Here is a 15913-nt window from a genome sequence, read left to right on the forward strand (position 1 = left end):
ACCAGCCCCGACCCCGGCTCCCCTTGGAGCGGTGGAAGGTAAAGCTTCCACCCCGTAGGCTCCATGGCGGTCCCACGCGGGTTGGGAAAGAAACGAAGTTCTTTGTCTCTAAGGGGTCCAGCACACACATGGAGGGACCTCTGGTTCTAGAAGCAGCAAAATAGATGATGTCTGCTGCCCAGGGAGTTTTTACCACAACCTTCTTGGGATTTGGGGTGAAGTTATGCCAACTACCAATAGTTCTTTCTCAACAGCCATGTCCTCAGACTTAAGCTATTGCTAGAATCTTCTACAAGAAGGCGCAGGAAATATGTGAAGATTGCTTGTATTGGGACTAGGCGTTCTTTAGGGCCTTCAGTTTGAGCACTTCTTCCCATTTCTCAGGTTCATAGTGTCTATGTGTGTGCCGTCATTTTCCAAGCAAGTTTGGCCACCAACTCCTCGCACATTTCCCTATGGAAAAACTTGTAAATTAATTGGTTGCTTTTCTGTCTGAAGGGCACTACTGAAAAAATTTTATGGAGGTAACCGGGTGTAGTGGCGCATGCCATTAATCCCAGCACCTCGGGAGGCAGAGGCAGGAGAATTTCTGTGAGTTTGAGGCCAGCTCTACATAATCGAGTTCCAGGACAGGCAGTGCTACATGGAGAGAGACCTTATCTCCAAAACTAACTAAATCGTGCAGGGATGGAGAGGACATCTGGCCCAGTGTGAAAGCTTCCAGTTAGAGACTCCTCTGCTTTGCAGGCTCTGAAGCAAGACACACTGAAAGCTTGGAAATGGCTGTGAAAGTCCAGAGTCCCAGCCCTCTTTCCTTCAGACTGGCCGCAGATCCTCCAGGAAGTCCTGGAAAGTTTGGAGAATGTGGTCTTTTTCATTATGAATACTCCACACCATCTCACTCTTAATTCACATACACTGAAACCTCCCAGATTTGTAGCCTGTTGGGCTCTTACTCCAAAATCACATCTCCAAGTGTCTAGGCTATGTCCAACTGGGTGTCTAATATGCATTTCAAAGTCAAGCTTTTGACTGCCACCTAAGTCCCTCTTCCCCATACCCGGTAAGTCAGTCCATCTCTCTTTCAAAATACAAATAAAAAATAATACACTTCAGCATCATCTCCACAACTTCCACTGTGATTTAAGCTGTGGTCTTTACTTTTTATTTATTGATGATTTATTGGAAGTAGCCTCAGTTTCAACCTTTGCCTAAGCCTGTCCTGGGCACCGACAGTCATCCTGATAAGATATAAAACGATAGTCGTTCTCTAGTCTGAACCCTCATGGCTTCCTCTCTCACTTGGTAAAGCAGTCGCTGACCAGCCTGAAGAATCTGGCCTGCACCCTGCTGCGGGCTTCTCTCCTCTCCTGCCAGATTCACCTGTGTGTCTGCTCAGGTTCCATGCTGTTCCCTCTGCCTGGGCCTCCTTGGGCCCTCACATGACTTCCTCGTGTCCTATGGCTTTTTGCTAAATGTCATCTTTTAAGTGCTTTCTTTGCTGACCTTTACTCTTTTCTGCAGGACTTATCACCATTTAACACATAATCTGCCCTGCATTTTCCTCAACAGCTAACATATGAACCTCATAGATCGTGCACTGTATGTCTCTAGACCCATACCAGTTACAAAGTAGACTCTTTATGTAAGCCAGCTTGAAGACTGCTAGCCTGGGTGGGAGGCGATGAGTAGCTAATCTAGGACCCAGCGGTATAGAGACAGGCAGAGAAACCACTGGTAGGAGAGCGAGCGGAGTGCCAGGCTTGTGGCAAAGACCAGTGATCCCAGCTATTCCGGGAGACTTAGGTAGTACCATCCCAAGTGCAAGGCTCCCCAGGTCACAGAGTGACAGATCTGTGCTGTGGTTCAGGGGTAGAGTGCTTTTGGCTTACGTAGCAGCCACAAAGTCCTAGGTTCAGTCCTCGGTATCACTTCAGAAGGACTGGTGAGATGGCTCAAAGGGTAAGGGAAATTGCCACCAAGCCCCAGGACCTGGGTTGGATCCCTGGAACTCAGTGGAAGGAGAGACACAAGTTGTCCTCTGACCTCCACCTTCACAGTGAGGGCACACATGGCCAAACATGAATAAATGTAATACAAATTCATAAAGAGAAGCCAAGGCTGGAGCATGAAACTACAAGAAGCAATCAGAAAGCTGGTGAGCTGGTTCAGCAGGCACAGGTGCTTGCCCTGCAAGCCTGGCCACCTGAGTTAAATTCCAGTACGGGTAAGGTAGAAAGAGAGAGGCAACTCCACAGAATTACCCTTCCTTCCACAGAATGTATGACAAGCCCCTTCCTCCACAGCATGCACATAATAAACCCAAGCCAGCATTGTTAGCATCGCCTCATAACTTGCATGTACAAATTACCAGAAGCTCTGCTTTGGTTTGGGTTTTTTTTCTGGAGTTTTGTTTTTATTTTTTGTGAGACAGGGTCTTGAGTAGACCTAACTGGCCTTGAACTCCTGATCTTCCTGCTACCACGTCCTGAGTGTTGGGATTGTGGGATTACAGGCACGAACTATCATACTAGGCTAAGCCTACTTACCTACTCTTAAAGGGCCAGACAGTGACTATTTTAGGCTTGGCTGACTGGGAGGCCTTTTTCCCCCTCTTCAGTGCAAAAGCAGCCTAATGAATGATATGAATGTGGCCATTTTCTAATATAACTTTATTATATGATTCTTGTATTCCTGACAATTTTGTTTGAAGTTTTAAGATGAGGTCTCTCATATATGTATATGAATATATATACATATATATCTATATTTCCCATGTAGCCTCTAATTACTATATAACTGACAAGAACCTTGACCTTATCTTCCTGCCTCTACCTCCTAATGCCGGATCATAGGTATTTACCATTATCTGCATTCACCACAGGCCGAGCATATTCAGTGCTGGAGCTCATACCCAGGCCTTCACAATTGGAGGCAACTGAGCTACATCGCTAGCCCTATTTCTAGTGATCTCAATTACAATCTCATTTTAAAATGTGCAACTATTACAAATTCTTGGTTTGGTTTGTTTGTGGCAGGGTCTCACACTGTAGCCCAGGCTGGCCTGGAACTCACAGTGATCGGCCTGCCTCTGCCTCCTGAGCGCTGGAAACAATTCTTTGTTTGTGAGGCACACCAAAAGGTGTTGGGTCGCCAGGCCTCAAAGTAATCCTACACACAAAAGATGGAAGCAGGAGGATTTAAAGTTAGAAGCCAGCTAGGATACATAACAAGAGCCTGATTTTATTAAAAAAAAAAAATTGGGGGTGGAGAGACGGCTCAGAGGTTAAGAGCATTGCCTCTCTTCCTAGAGGTCCTGAGTTCAATTCCCAGCAACCACATGGTGCCTCACAACCATCTGTAATGGGGTCTGGTGCCCTCTTCTGGCCTGCAGGCATACACACAGACAGAATATTGTATACATAATAAATAAATATTTTTTAAAAAAATTAAAAACGCTGAGTTGGCTCTCCTCTTCTGGCTGCCCACCCCTGAGCTGGGGCACAGACTGAACAAGAGTCAGCCTAGGATAAAATGTGGGTGGGAGTGCTGTCCACACCAGCCCTGGGTGTAAGGTGCATGGGAGCACTTTCTTTTCTTTTTTTTTTTTTTTCAAGACAGGGTTTCTCTGTAGCTTTGGAGCCTGTCCTGGAACTCGCTCTTGTAGACCAGGCTGGTCTCGAAATGGGAGCACTTTCTAATGAAGGTACGTTCTTCTGTATTTGCTAAAAAGTTCTAGACATACAAAAACCAAATGAAAAAATGCTGGGTGGTGGTGGCGCACACCTTTAATCCCAGCAAAGGCAGGCAGAGCTTTGTGAGCTCAACGCCAGGCTGGTCTACAAGAGCCAGTTCCAGGACAGCTAGGGCTGTTACACAGAGAAACCCGGTCTCAAAAAACAACAACAACAAAAAGTACTAGACATTGAATCCAGGACGTCATAAATGCTGAGCAAGTGTTCTACTGCCGAGCTATCTGCACAGCCTGATTTTGACTCATTGAGACGGTCTCACCAAACTGTCCAGGCTGACCTGGAGCTGTGAACTTTCAACCCACTACCCTAAAGTATACTTTCTTCTGTGAAACGAACGATGCCAGTAATCAACGGTAGTACCTTTTAAATGTCTTCACCAGCAGATAAATTATCAGCTGGCCATCCTACATCAGTCCACACCTTTAGTTTTCCTGGAAACGTTTCATTTCTAAAATCCAAAGTCTACAATTTCACTACATCAGATAGTAAACGTACCTTTTTCCCAAAGACAAGACTGGAATCTTTGGATTGGCAGTCTGACTGTAGCTCAACTTCAAGGGATAACCCACAGGAAACCTAGAAAGGTCTTTCCAGGGTTTGATTTGGGGACTTTTTTTTGAGGCAGGATGCCCAGACTGACATCCAACTCTTTATGGCTTTTCACTGCCTCCCGGAGTGCTGAAGTTACTACAGGTGTGAGCCTCCAGGCCAGGCAAAGAATTACTTTCATTGGAATTCTTGTTTCTAGTGCTCGCTTAGGCAGCACATATACTAAAATTGGAATGGCAGAGAAGATTAGCATGGCCCCTGCGCAAGGATGACTCGCAAATTTGTGAAGCGTTCCATATTTAAAAAAAAAAAAAAAGCTTGCTTCTTAAAACCATTAGGTTTTACCTTTCCGTGACCCCTGAACTTAAACACATAAGGAAGAGAGGTTTCAAAGTGTAAAGGCCAGGAGAGGTGTGGTGGGGCATGCCCCTAATCCCAGCTGGAAGGAGGGTGAGGCTAGAGGATTTTGAGTTCAGTTTGTAGAATTCCAGGCCAGCCTGGGCTACAACGTGAGAGAGACCCTGTCCTAACAACAACAAACTAAAAGCGGAGTCATTTGCGAGGGAACCTAAAGAGAAGCAGTGTTTAATCCCCTTAAATCAAGTCCCTAGCTATTTTATCTGTCCTGGGATGATAGCCACTTTCCCTATAGGGTGGCTGCAAGTCTGCAGAGAGTTAACAGTAAGTCTTTCACCCTCCCACGCAGGTTTATGGAATTGCAGAATTCCATTCCTCCCATTATCTCCACTCCTTGAAGGCCTCCCTGCGGTATGAAAGGCCTTCAATAAGCCACGTTACCTGCCAGGGTCTTGGTTTTTTCCCAGACACCCCACCGACCACCACCACAGCCCCTAGAGAAGGAAAACTGGAGTAATTCATCTTGCGGGGCTCTTCCATTTTTGACAACGAGGCTGCTGTTTAACAGGGGACAGAACTTGGTAGTAAAAAAGCGAACGTTTGTCTTGGCTTCTCTCCAGGGAGAGGATTCTCCTGGGAGGCTTTCCGAGGCGCTCAGAAAGGTAAATAAGAATTGGAGTTGCCTGGCTGACATTAACTCAGTCCCTCACCGGCCCCGGAGGGGGACCACGGCCGGCTTCGCCACCTTTCCCTTCTCGAGGAAAAGGAAAAGTCTCCCTTGCCGATGGAGGTTAGGAAACCAACCAGCCCCGAGCCAGAAGCTTCCGCTGAAGGTCTGCAGGGCACAGGGCGCTTTCTGACAGCGACCCTGCCCTGCGTTCCGGCGGGCTGCGGAGTCCCTGTCCCCGGGTAACACCCACTCGCTTTTTACAGTTTCCTTCACAGTAAGAAACAACTCACATTTGGGTGTTACGTTTGTAGTTTGTTTCCCCTCTATATGCCAGCCCCACCAAAACTTTAAGAGCGTCCCTCCCACTCCACGTGGACCTCCCTTCCTTGTCCCAGCAACCCCTGCGAGAACCACCCCTAACACGTGGTCAATTGTTATGTTTCCTTCCTCAGGCTCCCTTGTAGCTGGCATCCGCTAGCCACTGAACAAAAGTGCCCTCTTCAGGGTGACTTTGGGGCAGCAGCCTGGGCTAGGGGAGTTACAGAGAGCTCACGTACTGTATAGTAAGTAATGTGGCTGCTTCAGCTGAAGATGAGTTTATATCCATTCAGTTCCTGAGTTCTCTGGTTCAAAGACTCTTTAAGGGCCGGGTCCGGTGTGGTGGAGCAGGGGAGCAGGTGGGGGACCTTTGAGTTAGAGGTCAGCATGGTCAACACAGGGATTTCCAGGCCAGCCAAATCTACCTAGTGAGGAAACCCTATGTCAACAAAACAGAAACAAAAGAAGGCCGGGCTCTTGGGGAGGCTGGAGGGTAGCCACATACAGCCAGTCTGGGCTATTTCTATTGAGCCACACCCTGTTTCAAAATAGTAAAAGGATTGAGGCTGTAGCTCAGTAACACACCTGAAAGGAACGGTAACAACGGGAGCCCCTGAAGTCAGTCCCCAGTGCCCTCCTTAAGAAAAGAGACAAGTCCTAGAGGGAGTTATCAGTGACAATTGTCTTGGTGTGGGATTAGTAAAGGTTGGTTATCTTTACACCGGCTCTGCCTCCCTTAGGTTTCACAGTGTTGACAAAGAACTGAGGGCCTTCCCTAATAATGAACTGGGTTATGGGTACCGTGCTCTCTGCATTGGGTAGGCTCTTCCTAAATGACCTTCCCCAAGAGCAGTCTAAGTAGTTCTCCTATGAGCTCAGTCAACAGGTTTCTAAAACAGTGTCTACCTTTCAGCATTAAGAGCACTTGCTTTGAACGAAAAAGCCCCAGGAGATGGTGTTGAAGAAGAAAGGGTAGGCAGACACTAAAAATTAGCCCAAGGCCCAGATTGGTGGCAAATGCTTTTAATCCTAGCACGGGAGGGACATCCAGATCTCTCTGACTCTGAGAACGGTCTAGTCTCCTTACCAAGTTTCAGCATAGCCAGAGCTATATAGAGAAAACCTGTGTCCAGTAAACACATAATAAAGAGAGGGATGGGATTCTTGTGCTTGCTCAACCTGTTTTGAGGTCTCTCTCTTATCAACACTTTGGTTTTAGTGATACTTTGTTTGTAGCGAACACATAAAGCTTGCCTGAAGATCAGAGTGCAGTGTTAGGCCACTAGTTAGCCACAGAGCTCAGGGAGTGGTGGCACACTCCTTTAATTCTAGCACGCAGGGACGCAGGGACAGACAGAAGCAGAGGGATCTCTGTGAGTTCAAGGCCACCCTGGGCAGTAGGACTGAAGCCATCTAAAGCAGAAACTGAGCTCACACAAAGGTGATCCCAGCACTTGGGATGACAGGCCTTTAATCCCAGCCCTAGGGAGGCTGAGCCAGGAGTGAGATGGCTGGGCTGATAGAGGTATAGAAGACTAGAGGAGACAGGAGCTCAGATGCAGTCTGAGGTTTGTTTGGTAGTGACAGCCTTCAGTCTGAGGACTCGTCGAGATCCTGTGATCGTTCCTTTGCCCTGTGGATTCGTACAGGTGGTGTGTGGAGAAAGATAGAAAAAGAAAACTGTCAAGGAACTCAGAACATCAAGTACTTGCTTCTTTTTTTATTGATATTTATTGAGCTCCACATTTTCTCAGCTCCCTTCCCTGCCTCTCCCCAACTTCAGTCCTCCCCCAAGGTCCCCATGCTCCCAATTTATTCAGGAGATCTTGTCTTTTTCTACTTTCTACTTCCCATGTAGATTAGATCTATGTATGTCTCTCTTAGTGTCCATATTGTTGTCTAAATTCTCTGGGATTGTGGTTTGTAGGCTGGCTTTCTTTGCTTTATGTTTAAAAACCACCTATGAGTGAGTACATGTAATAATTGTCTTTCTGTGTCTGGGTCACCTCACTCAAAATAATGTTTTCTAGTTCCATCCATTTTCCTGCAAAATTCAAGCTGTTGTTATTTTTTTCTGCTGTGTAGTACTCCATTGTGTAAGTGTACCACATTTTCCTTATCCATTCTTCAATTGAGGCGCATTTAGATTGTTTCCAGGTTCTGGCTATGACAAACAGAGCTGCTATGTACATAGTTGAGCACATGTCCTTGTAGCACAATTGAGCATCCTTTGGATATATACCTAAAAGTGGTATTATTGGGTCTTGAGGAAGGTTGTTTCCTAATTTTCTGAGGAATCGCCACACTAACATCCAAAGGGGCTGTACCAGCTTGCATTCCCACCAGCAATGCAGAAGGGTTCCCTTTTCCCCACAGCCTCTCCAGCATAAGTTGTCATCAGTGTTTTTGATCTTGGCATTCTTACAGGTGTAAGATGGAATCTCAAAGTTGTTTTGATTTGCATTTCTCTGATGACTAAGGATGCTGAACATTTTCTTAAGTGTCTTTCAGTCATTTTAGATTCCTCTGTTGAGAGTTCTCTGTTTCGGTCTGTACTCCATTTTTTTTTATTAGATTATGTAATCTTTTGGTGTCCTCTTTCTTTCTTCTTTCTTTCTTTCTTTCTTTCTTTCTTTCTTTCTTTCTTTCTTTCTTTCTTTCTTTCTTTTGTATACAATATTCTGTCTGTGTTTATGCCTGCAGGCCAGAAGAGGGCACCAGACCTCATTACAGATGGTTGTGAGGCACCATGTGGTTGCTGGGAATTGAACTCAGGACCTTTGGAAGAGCAGGCAATGCTCTTAGCCTCTGAGCCATCTCTCCATCCCTGGTGTCCAATTTCTTGAGTTCTTTGTATATTTTGGAGATAAGACCTCTGTCTGATGTGGGGTTAGTGAAGATCTTTTCCCATTCTGTAGGTTGTCATTTTGTCTTGTTGACTGTGTCCTTTGCTTTACAGAAGCTTTTCCATTTCAGGAGTTCCCATTTATTAATTGTTTCTCTCTGTGCTGCTGGGGTTCTATTTAGGAAGTGGTTCCCTGTGCCAATGCATTCAAGTGTACTTCCTACTTTCTCTTCTATAAGATTCAGTGTGGCTGGCTTTATGTTGAGGTCTTTGATCCATTTGGACTTGAGTTTTGTGCATGGTGATAGAAATGGGTCTATTTTCATTTTTCTACATGTTGATATCCAGTTATGCCAGCACCACTTGTTAAATATGCTTTCTTTTTTTCATTTGATATTTTTTGCTTCTTTATTAAATATCAGGTGTTCTAAGATGTGTGGATTGATATCCAGGTCTTCTATTTGGTTCCATTGGTCCTCCTGTCTGTTCTTATGCCAGTACCAGGCTGTTTTCAGTACTGTAGCTCTGTAGTAGAGTTTGAGGTCAGGGATTGTGATGCCTCCAAAAGTTCTTTTATTGTACAGGATTGTTTTTGCTATCCTGGGTTTTTTGCTTTTCCAAATGAAGTTGAGTACCGTTGTTTCAAGGCCTTTGAAGAATTTTTCTGGGATTTTGATGGGCAGAGTATTTGCTTCTTGAACCGACTTGAAGAATCTAGTCTATTTAGGAAACTAGCATGAGAAAATGAAGAGGATTGTGGGACACAAGAAACACTCTTCTGGTCATGACAGAACGGAGAGTCACAATTCACACCACCAGAACTCCTCCCCTCAAGACAGATCTGCAGAACAAGAAAGCCCCCCCGCCACTGCCAGAATAGATATTACTCCGATTACAGCCAGTCAGACTGTGAGCATTCAAGAAGAGGGTGTTCTCACGAAGACAGCGTGGAGCCACCAAGTGGGGACAAACACAGAGAAAGAGATGCAGGCCGGAAAAGCTCCCAGAGATCCCCATCTCCTGGAAGAAGGAGCCCAGGGCAAACACTAACTTGGAGTTCTACTCAGGAAGAACCTCCCACGAAGAAGAAGAAAGATGAGCAGGATCCGCTGCTCATCCGAACTGGGGGAGAGCATCTATTCTTCCTGCAAAACTGCAGGAGCAGATCCCAGATGAAAACAGCGTAGCCTATCAGAGGATGATCTGGGAGGCCCTGAAGGAATCAACCAACGGTCTCAGTAACAAGTCAACACCTCCAACATTATTATCCCAGAGCTCCTTCAAGGAAACAGTCAGAGGGAGAGGTCTGCCGGCCAGGTCTGTCATGCAAGCGCAGAGCGCTTCTCCAGTCTTCACTCTTGTTTATGCAGCTTTGGTGGCGATAAGCAACTCAAAACTCCCACAGATTGGAGAATTGATCGTCAAGAGACTAAGTCTTAATTTCCGGAAAAGATATCAAAGGAACGACAAGCAACTTTGCCTGACTGCTTCAAAATTTGTGGCAGATCTTACCAACCAAAATGTGGCACATGAGGTTCTGTGCCCGGAGATGCTCACTTTGTTGCTGGAGAGACAGACACATGACAGCGTTGAGGAAGCTATCGGCTTCCTCAAGGAGTGTGGCCTCAAATTAACCCAGCTGTCACCAAGAGGAACCAGTGCTATCTTTGAACACCTGCGAGACATTCTACGTGAGTCTGAGATCGGCAAGAGTTCAGTATACGATTGAAGTAATGATTGCTCTATAGAAGGACAGATTCAAGGAGCACCCTGTTGTTCAGGAAGGACTTGATTTAGCGGAGGGGGATGATCAGTTCACCCATATGCTCCCCTTGGAGGATGACTACGATCCAGAAGATGTTCTTAACGTTTTCAAGATGGATGCTGATTTTATGGAGAATGAAGAGAAGTACGAAGCTTGAAAAGGAAATTCTCGATGAAGGAGACAGTGATTCAAACACAGACCAAGAAGCTGGAAGTAGTGAAGATGAGGAGGAGGAAGAAGAGGAAGGAGGACAAAAAAATAACTATTCATGACAAAACAGAAATCAACCTGGTCTCATTTCATTGTATCTTGCTATTCAGTCAGGTTTAGCTTTTGAAGAATGTGCACACAAGTTGCTGAAGATGGAGTTTGCTGAGTGCTAAGCAGAAGAACTCTGCAACATGGTCCTTGATTGCTGTGCCCCACAAAGGACCTAGGAAAATTTTTTGGCTTGCTAGCTGGGCTGTTTTGCACGCTAAAAAAAGAATATGTGGAATCATTTACAAGTCTATTCAAAGAACGCTATGATAGCATCCATTGCTTAGAAACACACCATTGAGGAGTGTCGCTGAGGTGTTTGCTCACCTTTTGTACACAGATTCACTTCCATGGAGTGTTGTTGAATGTTTCAAGCTTAGTGAAGAAACCACTCCATCATCTAGTAGAATTTTTGTCAAAATAGTTTTCCAGGAACTGTGTGAATACATGGGTCTTCCTCAGCTGGATGCGAGGTTAAAATATGAGACTCTACAGCCATTCTTTAAAGGTCTATTACCCTGACACAACCCACGGAATACCCGGTTTGCCATTAACTCCTTCACTTCCATAGGTCTCAGAGGTTTAATGCATGAACTGCGAGAGCATCTGAAGAATACACCAACAGGAGGTCGGGGCCCACAAGGAAGATCCTACCAGGATGGTGATAACACCACTAAGTGGAAAAACACCACCCAAAGATTGGCTTTGGACCACCAACTGCTCCGGACAATCTCGAGGTGGCTAGATGAGATGATCCAGCCTCACAGACTACTAAACCCTGGACTTTAGACAAGTCCTGGACTTCCCATTATGCAGAGAGCCTGGACAACCGATGATACAGCCACCTCTCCCAGGACTTGACAATGAACCCAAATTTTTCTTTTCTAAAAAATTGCTCCCAGACAGCAAGAAGTAAATTTAAGAACACAATGGCTGGGGCTGGAGAAGTAGCTGAGTGGTTAAGAAATATATAAGACTGCAGGATACAGGAGCTCAGATGCAGTCTGAAGTTTGGTAGAGACAGGATCGCCCTTTTGGCCTGAGGTGGAGGTAAGAACCAGTGACTGGCTGCTCTGCTTCTCACATCCTTCAGTTCGTTTTATTTTTTTTCGAGACAGCATTTCTCTATAGCTTTGAGGTCTGTGCCAGAACTAGCTCTGTAGACCAGGCTGGCCTCGAACTCACAGAGATCCTCCTGCCTCTGCCTCCCAAGTTCCAGATGTAAAGGTGTGTACCACCATTACCCGGCTGATCAGGTTTTACCCAATAGCTGATTCTAGGGTTTTTATTATTAAGACCAATTAGAATTCATGCTACAAAAAAAATTCTTCCCTTTCCTGTTTAGAAATAAAAGAGTTGGAATGAGAACCTCGTGGTGGTGGTGCACACCTTTCATCCTGGCACTCGGGAAGCAGAGGCAGGCAGATGTCTGTCAGTTTGAGGCCAGTCTGGTCTACAAAGGGAGTTTCAGTACCGCCAGGACTGTTACACGGAGAAACCCCGTCTCAATAAACCAAAATAAATAAATAAATAAAAGCGTTGGGGAGAGGTGATTGTGGAAAGATAAGACTAAGTGGTGTGGGGAAGAAAGGGTCAATTTAGTAGGCTGGCATAGTGATTCGAGCCTGTAAGTCCCAGCACTGGAGAGGTTAAGGTAGGAAGACTGGAATCAGAGAAGACAGAGAGATGGCTCAGTAGCCAAGACCACTGCTTGTTCTTCCAGAAGAAGAATCCCAGCAAACATGGAGGCTAGTAACCAGTCATTAAACTCCAGTTCCAGGGGATCCAATGCCTACTTCTGGTCTCAGAAGGTATCAGCAAGCTGTCTTTCCAGACCCAGTTTAAAAAAAAAAAAAGTCGAGGAGGAGGAAATAAAAGTGGAATGATTGTAGGGCTATTTGTGATTCCAAGGTCACAGAGTCAGAGCCCAAGAGCTGCAAGTCTGGGAGCCCAAGAAAAGAGATCTTATTGAGGCCAAGAAACACATAAGAAATGAAGCGTGGAAATGTGGAAAAAATGGGGAGAGTCCTGAGGCCCCACCACTCCTGATCACAACCCTCCCTTCCTTTACCTCATGGTGTCACTATTAGCTCAGACCAGCCTTAAACTCCCAGTCTTCCGGCCCTGACCATTCAAGTGCTGGGATTGTAGTATGTTCTGTCACGCTTGGCTTGGAGCACCTACTTTTAAGGGAAAGAGTTCCAAAGCGATCAAGTCAGAAGACTGAAAACTCTGGCTGGGCCACTTGCTCTTCTATAACTCAACATCTGTCAACACTCCCATTACCAGGTGCTATTTCCAGAGTCCAGGGTTTAGCTAAGCTGAGGAAAAGGGAGGGGCAGAGACGTCTAGGCAAAGGGAGACCCAATAAACGCCTCTCCCAGCCCATCTGCAGTTCCCGCTTTTAGCCACTCGGGGGCGCCCAAGCTCAACCAGAGCACCGGAGAGAGAAAGCAAACTGAAGTAGCCGTTAGAGGACAACTTAGGACGTCAGGGACGACCCCGAACGGAGAGTTGATGCAAGGGCCCTCTGCTCTGAAGCTGCAGACCCCTGGCGTAGCCGCTGGATAGCATCCGATCTCGTCTCCGCTAAAAGGCGCCCGGGGCACTGCAGGCTAACTCTCCACCTTTCACCCTCACCTTCCACGCTACGGTCACTTCTTCACTGACTAGTTTCCTTCCCCTCCCCCTCCTCCTGTGGGAACCATCCCACAGCCGGTCAGAAGGTTGAGGAATGCTCTGCCTTGGCCAGGTGCCAAGCTGTGGACTTCCTGGGTTTTGGGGTGGGGCTTGGCAAGGGGAAGCCCTTTGGACACAGAGCCACCAGTCTTGCACAGCCTGTCTCCCCTCCCCCCACCCCTCTCTCTGCTAAGTGAAAGACTCTGAAGTCACTCTTTGTGACCGCAGTCTAATTTCCTCCCCCCACCTCAATAGGATTTCCTAGCCTGGGTAAACACATCTACCAGTCTGGGGGCAGGCAGCCATCCTGAGCTCTATGGCTCACAATAGGTAGGGGAGGGAGGCAACCATTTCAGGACCTGCCTTCCGTGCCTGGAAGGAGGGGTTCAGTTGTCAGGGCCTCGGTCCCTAAGTTATTCATGCCAATTCATCTCTTCAGGTTCCTTCGCAGAACCTTGGGTCTGAAGCCTCTATAAAGTTAAAGCCAGGAGTAAGCCGGGTTCTGAGTACCCGACCTTGCCTCAGCCTCCATTTTCCCTGAAATACATTCAGCTGAGAGCTGAACTCGCTCATCCAGATCAAGACCAAGGAAATCTTTGCGGCCCGGTGCAGCTTGACTGGGGTGCGTTTGTCAAGAATCTGAAGAGCCTGCAAAACCCACTTTCAGATCTCCTGGCTGGAGGCCAAGCCTGACAGGGACCCCTCTGTCCTACTGAAGGGGCTCGCTGCTTAAAAGTACTTTCGCGTTTGTGGGAGGAGAAGCCTCTGATACATCCACCAAGGTCCTGAGACGAAGAATGGGAATTCAGTGTGGTGGCGCCCCCTGCCTCAGGGATCCCTAGTGCCACTTTGGCAGCCAGTCCTCCTGCCGTCATCATCTGTAGACCTGTGCCAGATTCCCAAGTTCCTATCTGGAAACTTCAGCCCCCACACCCCAGGCCTAGAGGAGAGCCAATGTAGGTCACTGCAGCTGAGCCTGCAGGGCTGTCTGCTCCTTGGGCCCAGAGCCTTTCAGGCCTAGAGGAAGTCTTGCAGGGAAGCAAAAGGAAGAGCACCATGAGATTCAGATAAAATATATATATATATATATAAAATATATATATATTGCTCAGAAAAGAAAGCAGGGAGAATGAAGAAGGCAAGGGGTCAGAGCCAAGTCTGGAAGAGGAGCTTGAGCCTGCGCTGAGTTACCCGTGTGGGAGGGAAGGCATGCTCCCATCCTTGGCATCCCCCTTCTTCTTGCTTTCTTTGCCTACACAAGGAGGTTCTGGTTCTGGTGTCTAGCCTCCACTCTCCGGTCACACGCCAGGCTCAGCTTTCATTCTCAGGAAGCTTTGTGATTTACCTTCGAGACCCTCTGGCCACAGTGTTTGTTTGGGTCTTGGCGTAGAAGGCCGGTGCTATCCCCATCCTCTCTTATTGACAAACCATTCCTGCTCCTTATCTGCTAAACTCATTTTACCCAGGGAACGTCCAACCCTCTCATCCCTTTTCTTGACTCTTCTTACCCTGACCCTGGAGAGATCTAGGCAATATGAGTTTGGGCAAATGTGTTCATTTCGTTTCACACAGAGGAATCAAGGGTCTATGGTCAGACCTAGCTCAAGACAAAACAAGAGTGGAAGGTCAGAGGGACGGCTCGGCAGTTAGGAGCACTGGCTGCTATTCTAGAGGACCTGGGTTCGGTTCCCATCATCCACGATCATCTGTAACTCCAGTTTTAGGAGACCCAGTGCTCTCCTGACCTCTGCAGACACCAGCCATGCATGCAGTACACAGGCAAAACATTCATACACATAAAATAATAAAAATAAACAAGGGAGGGAAGCACACACCTTTAATCCCAGCACTTGGGAGGCAGAGGCAGGCGGATCCCTCAAATGCAACCTGGTCTACAATGGAGTGAGTTCCAGGACAGCCAGAGCCACACGGAGAAACCCTGTCTCAAAACAGATAAACAAACACACACACACACACACACACACACACACACACACACACCGCAAAACCAAACCAAACAAAAGATAAATAAGGGGGAAAAATTCTACCTTTAGACTCAAAAACAGTAAAATAGAATTACAATCATGGTGGGCTTTTCTTTTTGTGGGAGGGGACATTTCTTTGTTTTTTTGTTTGCTTTTGAGACAGGGTCCCACTGTGTAGAGTAGGGGCTGGCCTCAAATTCAAAGGATGCACCTGCCTTTGCCTCTGGGTGCAGGGATATCAAGGTGTGTTACTGCCAAAGCAGGTCCTGTGGTGTCTGCCACCTCATCTGAAGCCAGGCCTGTATCTTCAACCCCCTAATCAGTTGCTTTAACAGGAATCTCAGAACAAGGGGGTGGGGGCAGGAAGGGGAGGGAAAATGGAGGATAGTCTTCCCTTTGCTTCCTTCTTCCTCCGAGTATATTCTACTCCCCTTTGGAGAACAGTAACTCACTATCCCTCTCCTGGTGTGCCATTTGCCCTCATTACCAGAAGCCTGGTACACAGGAGGCACCCGATAAATGGGTTTTGCACAGAGTCAAACTAAATCGGACCAAGCTTTCTGACTGAACTCTGAGATATTGCCCCACATTGGAGAAAGGTAAAAATATCCCCAGATTATGGCTGTATGTCCTGAAGAGAACTCAGACCTAGAGCTGCGTTTCCCTCACACAACAAATCCCCTGGAAGGCGTCCTAAAGCAGATTCCCTAAGCAACACATCCTCAGCGTTTG

General features: G+C 46.8%; 1 non-coding gene and 1 pseudogene across 1 annotated transcript; both read left to right on the forward strand.

Annotated features, from left to right (window-relative positions):
* Positions 1-4502: 4502 nt before the first annotated feature.
* On the forward strand, positions 4503-4607 carry LOC142832120 (U6 spliceosomal RNA). Its single transcript, XR_012907197.1, has one exon. It is a non-coding gene; the product is annotated as a U6 spliceosomal RNA (small nuclear RNA).
* Positions 4608-9238: 4631 nt separating this feature from the next.
* Positions 9239-10416, forward strand: LOC142831562 (pre-mRNA-splicing factor CWC22 homolog pseudogene; annotated as a pseudogene).
* Positions 10417-15913: the final 5497 nt, after the last annotated feature.

Source organism: Microtus pennsylvanicus, chromosome 11 (assembly GCF_037038515.1).
Source record: "Microtus pennsylvanicus isolate mMicPen1 chromosome 11, mMicPen1.hap1, whole genome shotgun sequence".
NCBI lineage: Eukaryota > Metazoa > Chordata > Mammalia > Rodentia > Cricetidae > Microtus > Microtus pennsylvanicus.